This window comes from Eptatretus burgeri, unplaced genomic scaffold (genome assembly GCF_056783735.1).
Source record: "Eptatretus burgeri isolate ZD-2024b unplaced genomic scaffold, Ebu_testis_v1 Ebu_testis_scaffold_3154, whole genome shotgun sequence".
Classification (NCBI taxonomy): domain Eukaryota; kingdom Metazoa; phylum Chordata; class Myxini; order Myxiniformes; family Myxinidae; genus Eptatretus; species Eptatretus burgeri.
The window spans coordinates 120,306-127,500 of NW_028225102.1; the positions used below are offsets into that span (position 1 = coordinate 120,306).

Below are 7,195 nucleotides of genomic sequence, written 5' to 3' on the forward strand. Positions count from 1 at the left end.
TTAATCCCATACCACATCTGCCATCTCATATGTGTTATGATGGCTCAAAAACATTAAATTTCCTGTGTCACATCGTATATCACAAGATTGGGCATTGAATTCACAACATTTTGGCATTGGTTGCATGCAAATTGGATAAAAATCGACCGCACTATGGCAAAATGACGATTTTGACCTTTTCATGACCTCGACCTTGACCTTTGTACTCTTAATTTTGTAATTGGTATTAGAGTGTGGGGAACAGAACAGTCAACATTTTGGTGTTGGTTTCATGCAAATCGGATAAGAATTGACCGTGTTATGACTAAAACCGCACATTTTGCAATGTCGTGACCCCACCTGACCTTTGACTCCCAACCGCAAATAAGGGTTATTACGTCATTGTGTCATGTCACATATCACAAGATGGGGCATTGAATTCTGAACATTTTGGCATTAGTTGCATGCAAATTGGATACAAATTGACTGCGCTATGGTAAAAAGACGATTTTGACCTTTTCATGATCTTGACCTTGACCTTTGACCCGATCGCTCCCAAAATCTAATCAAATGGTCCTCGAATAATAACCAATGATCCCACCAAATTTACTGTGATTCAGTTCAATACTTTTGGAGTTATGCGAATAACAAACAAACAAACAAACAAACACACATATTCACAAATAAATAAATAAATACACAGCGATCAAAACATCACCTTCGTTACAAAGTTTTCGAAGGTAACAAACAAACAAACAAACAAACAGAAAGGGGTGAAAACAGTAACCTCCGATCTTCGATGGTGGAGGTTAATGAACGGAGAACGGATCCGGGCAAACACGGCCCACGGGCTAACACGGCCCACTCTACAAAGGCAGGGTTAGGGTCAACACTAACCCTAATTCTGACCCTAACCGTAACCCTAAATCTAACCCTAACCCTAAACTCCAACCCCAGCTTTGAAGAATAGGTTATACCAAAGATTTAAAATCTAAAGTGTAGGTGTGGGTGTAGACTGCCAGATCTCAGGATACTCAACAGGTCGACACCTCGTAGAAGCATAGAAGGGAGCCCATCTAACTTCTGAGTGTAGAATGGTCGGGACTGGCTTTTACCTTCGGGGTGGGGGGGGCATGGGGGGACATGGGGGGCATGAGGGGGTAGGGGCATGCATTGAATGTATGTATTTGTCTCTGTTGATTTGAATGTGTGAGGACATTAACTTGTGTTTGTGTGTGTGACTTTCAATTTATAATTTGTGTGTGTGTGCATTACTACATGCGTGTTGTATGTGTGTGTGATTGTAAATATGTAATTTGTATATATGGATTAGAGATTGTGTGTGTGGTGTGTGTGTGTGTGTGTGTGTGTGTGTGTGTGTGAGAGAGAGAGAGAGAGAGAGAGAGAGAGAGAGAGAGAGAGAGAGAGAGAGAGAGAGAGAGAGAGAGAGAGAGAGAGAGAGAGAGAGAGAGAGAGAGAGAGAGAGAGAGAGAGAGAGAGAGAGAGAGAGAGAGAGAGAGAGAGAGAGAGAGAGAGAGAGAGAGAGAGAGAGAGAGAGAGAGAGAGAGAGAGAGAGAGAGAGAGAGAGAGAGAGAGAGAGAGAGAGAGAGAGAGAGAGAGAATGAGGGGGCCGGGTGGGGTGGGCTCATATTTTTGGTGGGATTAATATATGATCGGCAACATGCAGCAAAGTTTAGATTAATAATTTAAATATGAAAATTAAACAAACACAAATATATACCCACACACGATGAACAAGGTCAAACAACTGCAGAAATACAAAGATAACTCCTAACATTGTATTGTACATTGTACATGTATAAACAGGGAGGTGAGAGTTCGAGTCTCGCTCTCGCCTCCCTGAAATTAAAATGAGGCTGAAATAAGCATCACGTGGACTTGTCCAGTTCATTCCTTCTTTGTCATGGTTCTGAATGTCTGTGACTGTTAAATCACAACCAACTCTGTGAATTTATTATTTATCATATGGCTCTGAGTTGTCATAAATCTTCTATTTCGTCATCTTCACATAATTTGTTCATTATCAACATGGAAAAGACCATTCCCATCTCTCATACACGGAGAACATAATGGAATACACGGTTCAATGAACTAGCGCCATACGGCGGCTCCGCACGCGCACCGCACTGAATGGAATCAAAATGGCGTCAAATCGTTAGTTGTCGCTACTCTCTCCATAAAGGGACGGGCGATCACCTGCGGTGTGACGTCATCACCGTGTCTGGGTAATCCGTGGTCCTCCCTCCTCTTCACACATCCTTGTTCCCTCCACCCCCCCAGGTTGGACGGACCTTATGTTCTCATCCATGTCTGTTTGTCTGTGAACAGGATATCTTAAGAAGTTGTGGATGGAGTTTGGACGGAGTTGGGTGAGCAGGTTAGGTGTGTGACAAGGACAAATTGATTCCATTTTGAACATCTGATCCGGATCCGGGAATTATTTAATATCGTAAGTAGTTCTTCACCATGGAGAGACGGGGTTAAAAACGATGTACATCATGATATTTCAACAAGTTGTGAATGAGTTATGTTGAAGCTCGGTGAATGAGTTGGTTCGGTGACAATAACAAGACGATTCGATTTTGGTTCAAGTCCGGATACAGATCCGTCCTATCAGTGGCAGACAAAATGTAAACTGTTCCACCTGGTTGAGGTGTGTTCTCCACCGAGTGCCGTTCGGTGTTGCCAGGTGTCGCTCTGTGAGTGATTTTTTTCTGCAACCTTTAAAATCCTTATTTTATTTCAATTTAACTATCATGGAGTACGGTAATACTTCAGAGAGAGGAATGACAGGGAAAAAACATGTCCGCCCATTCAAATGTGCACTCAATGATACTGCACACTCATAAACTACCAGCGAGTGATCATTAACATTTAAAATATATAACTTTTACTCTCGAGTGTTTTCTCAACTACCAAGACTTAAAAAGATGCCAAAATACATCGCTAAAGTACCACGACGAGAGATCGCTGAAGTCTGTAACATCATCGCCCACGCACACGTCTCTGGCTCAAGTGGAAGTGGCGTTTATTTATTGTTACACTTCCCTCCTTCGTGAAGAATCAGATCAGAAATTGTCAAAGTATTGTCGACTGAACAATCAGCGTCCACAAACCTTCAGCAACATGCTAATCCACTTATTGGCTTGCAGCGCCGCCAGAAACCAAGTTTGAGTGAAACGTAAACCAACTTGGTATGTCAGGTGTATCAGTACAAGTCTGCAATGGTCATCGACAAAAGTTCACAAGAAGTTTATGGATTTCACAAACAAAATCTTTATACTTCTGAGGCTTAACAATCTTGATTGTGGCATTGTGGTTGATCAGTGCCCCAGGGAGATACGCTTCTAGTCTTAGGGGATTTCAATGCATCGACTGGAACTGATAGGGATGGTTATGAGACGTGTGTTGGTCCCCAGGGGTCAGTAACTGTGAACCTGAATAGCACTAAGTTCCTTGACTTTGCAAGAAGTCATGGACTTAGGGTGGCTGGTTCATGGTTTCAGTGCCCACATGTTCATCGCTGGACTTGGTATTCCAACGCTGGTGTTGTGGCAAAGGAGATTTACCATGTGCTCGTTGATGCTCACTGTAGAATGAGCGAGAACTATAGGGTCTACCAGAGTGCTCAGTTCCTCAATATCGACCACAGGCTTGTTGTAGCAACTCTGAAGTTTCAGCTTAAATCCAGAAGAGTTCCATCCTCGCCTGGGCTGGATGTTGGCAAGCTCAAGGATGAGAGGGTAGCTGAGGAGTTTGCGAAAAGGCTGAATGGAGATTTGGAGGGAATGGGGGATTATGTTAATCCCTGTAAATCGTTTGATTCAGTGAATCGGGATGTCCTCTGGAGGATTCTTGGTCTTCGTAGGGTGCCACCAAAACTGATCGATCTGATGTCTGAACTATACTCTGGTACTGAGAGTGCTGTGAGATGTGGTGGTACCATCTCCGACTTATTTCCAGTTGTTACTGGAGTTCGTTAGGGGTGTGTACTGGCCCCCACACTTTTCAGCACTTGTATGGACTGGATTCTGGGGAGAATGTCAGAGAGATCAAGCTGCGGTGCATCGTTTGGGAATGTCAAGATCTCTGACGTTGATTTCGCAGATGATGCAGGTCATCTTTGCAGAGACTCTAGATATCCTTCTGGGTGCCCTCGAAGAAGGATGACGGGTTTCCTGGATGAAAACTAAGATCCAGGCTTTCAATGACATCTTGGATGCTGCTGTCTTGTCTGCACCTGTTTGTGGTGAGGATGTTGAGGTCGTGGAGAGATTCACTTACCTTGGCAGTGATATTCATGTCTCTGCTGGCTGCGAGTCAGAGGTCAACAGACCTCTGTCTGGGTCGGGCCTGGGGAGTCATGGATTCACTGGATCATGGGGTGTGGCACTGCCGGTACCTGTGCGGGAGGACGAAAGTCCGAGTCTTCATGTCCTTGGTGCTTCCAGTCTTGCTCTCTGGTTGTGAGACTTGGACTCTGACGAAGGATCTGAGATGGAGACAATTCTTTCAGTACCAGGTCTCTTCGGAGAATCCTTGGCTATCGCTGGTCGGACTTTGTGTCCAACGAGCTGTTGCTGAGAGAGACTCAAATGAGATTTGTTCCCTGCATAATCTGTGAGCGTCAGCAGTGGCTGTATGGACATGTGGCTCGTTTTCCTGACGCTGATCCTGCTCACCAGATTCGCTCAGCGAGGGAGTCTCGTCAGTGGAGGAGGCCAATGGGCCGACCACGTGCCTCGTGATTACAGCAGGTTGATCAGCATCTCAAGGAGATGGGGATGGGCCAGGCATCTGCCTGTTGGATGGCCAGACGGAAGACACTGGAGTACCGGCGGAAAGTGGATGCAGCGACTCGCTGCTCCGGCGCATTCTATCATACCTGACCTGACCTGACTCGCTCGTGAGAGCGAGCTAGAAAGCACAGTGATCCAGTTATGTTTACGAAGTACAATGTAGCTGAATTTCGTGGAACGTTGACGCTTCATCTTGGAGGAGATAATAAACACTTCGCTTCATTGTAGTATGTCGATGAAAATTTAAATTAATTAAGAAGTTATTAATTTTGTAAATATGAGGGAAATTATTTCACTTGTTCAGTGAAACATTCAACATTTGCATCTTAGTTTTTAACAAATAAAACAAAACATTATCTGTCCGGGATCACAAACTGCATCACTCTTTGCAGGTCATTGTCTTCACAATTGCACAGTTGAGAGGAAGCTTTGTGTTGTTACATCCCGTGAGATCACTTTATGGCTGCTCCGATCATAAGGTGAACATGACCACAATATGAACGATTTACAGCCAACAAATCCACACAAAGGTATTTCATCATTAAAACAACCATTTCATCAAACACCAAACAGTTATTCATTTCACATATTAATTAATGCATTATATGGGATTTGAACCAAGGACTTTGAATGTGACAACACTCACCTGTACCATTTCACTGTCACAGGAACAATGAGTCAATCTCTTAAACTTCATCTGTAAACATGGAGGAGTTTGACAGAAAGGGATTGGGCGGTGCGGCGGGAGATGGATGTGAAAAAGAGATGAATTTCCCAATTTCCCAGTACCGCCAATTTCCCCAGTGTCTATTTATGACACCACCCGGTCCAACACATTCCATTCATTCTTTGTACCCGTTGTACGTGTCCTTTGTGACATCCTCAGAAACAGTAAGTTTCCTGTTTGGAACGGTTATAAATTTTGTTTCACTGACAGGCAGGTCGATGAGGAATTTTTTTTTAATTTCACTCGTCTCTGCGTTCGAATTTTGAATTCTCTTTTCAATAACCGGAACGACGGACCCGATGTGAATCTCAATGAGAGCATCAGCAGACCGTTCTGGGCCCTTTTCTTTCGTAAATCATGCATTTTGTTTTTCCTTACAAACCACGAGGCATTGCGATCCACGACAGAGACTTGACGGAAGACAGCGAGTTTTACGGGAGGGTTTCTCACTCTGTGCATGCGTAAATGGCGTTCATCAGGTTGTGGTTTATTGTGGTTGTGTTGTTTTTTTAAATTCGAGTTTAAAAAAAAAATTCCTTACAGTACGGGTACAATACGAGAGTGAGAGAGAGAGAGAGAGAGAGAGAGAGAGAGAGAGAGAGAGAGAGAGAGAGAGAGAGAGAGAGAGAGAGAGAGAGAGAGAGAGAGAGATAGAGAGAGAGAGAGAGAGAGAGAGAGAGAGAGAGAGAGAGAGAGAGAGAGAGAGAGAGAGAGAGAGAGAGAGTCGCTTCCTTCTGTTGGAATCGTTGTAATTGCTTCAGCCATTATTGTGCTCGGCCCGATGATCTCGTTGCGATGTCTCGGTTCGGTCCTCCGGCGATGTATTCTGACATCTTTTTCATTATTGTTTGTGATAACAACTTCAGAGATGGCTTTTAAAAGTTTATGACTTCCCTTTGTGGTAGTTTTTCAGTGTAGTAGCATTTTGTACACATTTGAAGGGGAAGCAATTTTTTCCCGTCCCATCCCGACATTGAGAGTACGACCATACTCTGCGATAACGAATGTCACAGTAAAGAGAACGAGTTAACAAAGAGAATGAGTTCAGAATGAAAATGAATAATCCATCTTTTTATTTGAAAACATCACGAGTATAAAACTTTCATAAGGAATGGCATTACAAATAGAATGACAGCAAAAAGAACAATAAAAAGAGCAGAGATTGCAGACCCTCGCCAAGACTCCTTTTGAGTGGTGTATTTTTTTTTATCGGTTTTAGGGTTATCTGCCAACCCATGTGACCTCTGCTATCATATGTGTGAACCTTTTGTTCCTCGTGGACAGGCGGTCGTACGTGTAAAGTTTGGCCTCGATCTGTTCAGCCACTTCAGAGAAGAAGATTTCTGAAGGTTTAAAGAAAACCAAAAAAAAAACAATAGCTGCCGAATCACGTGACCGATGACGTCATGATTTTTTTTTTTGTGGACCATTTTATCCCGAGATGACCCTCAAAAATCTTCATACATTCTACTTACGCAATTATGACGTCATAATGAGGGCACATATGACGTCATTTAAAAAATGACACTCGTTCCCCATGAGAAGTACATGCTACATGCCAAGTTTCAAAAATTTTTTTGATCGTTTCAATTTTGACACACACACACACTCTATGACACGTACACACACAAACACTCCATAACACACCCACACAAACACTATACACACA

General features: G+C 43.3%; 1 protein-coding gene across 7 annotated transcripts in view; it reads left to right on the forward strand.

The window, feature by feature from the left end:
* The window catches only part of LOC147006751 (uncharacterized), a 29,128-nt gene that overhangs the window by 4,159 nt on the left and 17,774 nt on the right, over positions 1-7,195 (forward strand). For 2 of the 7 annotated variants that reach the window (XM_085867915.1, XM_085867919.1), the window contains exon 2: positions 5,192-5,329. The gene's annotated coding sequence lies outside the window, so the exon portion shown is untranslated. Of the gene's footprint in view, positions 1-2,280; positions 2,450-5,191; positions 5,330-5,467; positions 6,713-7,195 lie in introns of those variants that run through there. The other 5 variants (XR_015054608.1, XM_085867914.1, XM_085867918.1 and 2 more) reach the window with 5 other exon arrangements.